Genomic DNA, 831 nt, shown 5'->3' with positions numbered 1-831 from the left:
GCTCAAATTGCTTTTTGATTATCTTCAGGCTGATCCCTGACCTGTAGTCTGGAAGCCACACAAATCAGAAGTATTTAAGCAGCTCTAACCTAAATATGTCGAACCCAGCATCAAATCCCTCTATAATGGGGCACTGCCCCTTTGCTGTGTTAAAAAATAAAGTGAGGTATGTTAAAAATTGTGTTTATATGAATAAAAATCAATTTGAATAGGGCAGCACTCAATCTAGCAGATAGAAAGGAGTTCCTTGCTCAGGGGCCATGCTAATCTTCTCTGTATTGTTCCAATTTTAGTATATGTGCTGCCGAAGCAAGCATGTAAAAGACAGAAAACTGTACTTGAACAATAATTAAATTTTAAAAAAAAGAAAAGAAAGGAGTTCCAAGAAGTGTAAAAAAAAAATAAGGAAAACTTCTATAGGCAGAAGGAAGGAGGAACAAGGGAGTTATACCAGGCATAAAAGCAGATTGGTTATGGTAAGGTTACTTTCCTTTAGGAGGTAGTACGGGCCTATCAGGAAGATTATATAACTAGTACTGACCAGGCTATTACTGATTGGCAAGTTTAAAATTCCATTCTCAGAAAGCCAAAACTGTAATTAAGTCTTGGTTTGGTGACACAAGGCTTAGCACAAGTAATTCCATTTTGTTCTCTTGTTTTTAACATCTGAGAACCAGTGCTCCCCTCATATTCTAGAGATCCAGTCACTAAGGCCTTTTCTTATTCCCTGTCTGGTAATTTATTATGTGTTCCAGGTCCTCTGGGATTGTAATCTGGATTTTTCTTTGCCAGTGTAAGGGTAAATAAAAATCTGAAGAAATCAATTTAAAT

At 36.6% G+C, this 831-nt stretch overlaps 1 non-coding gene across 1 annotated transcript; it reads right to left on the bottom strand.

Annotated features, from left to right (window-relative positions):
- Positions 1 to 207: 207 nt before the first annotated feature.
- Positions 208 to 317, bottom strand: LOC119003034 (U6 spliceosomal RNA). The gene has a single exon (XR_005069865.1). It is a non-coding gene; the product is annotated as a U6 spliceosomal RNA (small nuclear RNA).
- Positions 318 to 831: the final 514 nt, after the last annotated feature.

This window comes from Sturnira hondurensis, unplaced genomic scaffold (assembly GCF_014824575.4).
Source record: "Sturnira hondurensis isolate 20B ecotype Veracruz unplaced genomic scaffold, ASM1482457v3 Scaffold0018484, whole genome shotgun sequence".
In the NCBI taxonomy this organism is placed as follows: domain Eukaryota; kingdom Metazoa; phylum Chordata; class Mammalia; order Chiroptera; family Phyllostomidae; genus Sturnira; species Sturnira hondurensis.
Note: the sequence above shows the minus strand (reverse complement) of the source record. Positions and strands in the feature narration are given on the sequence as shown.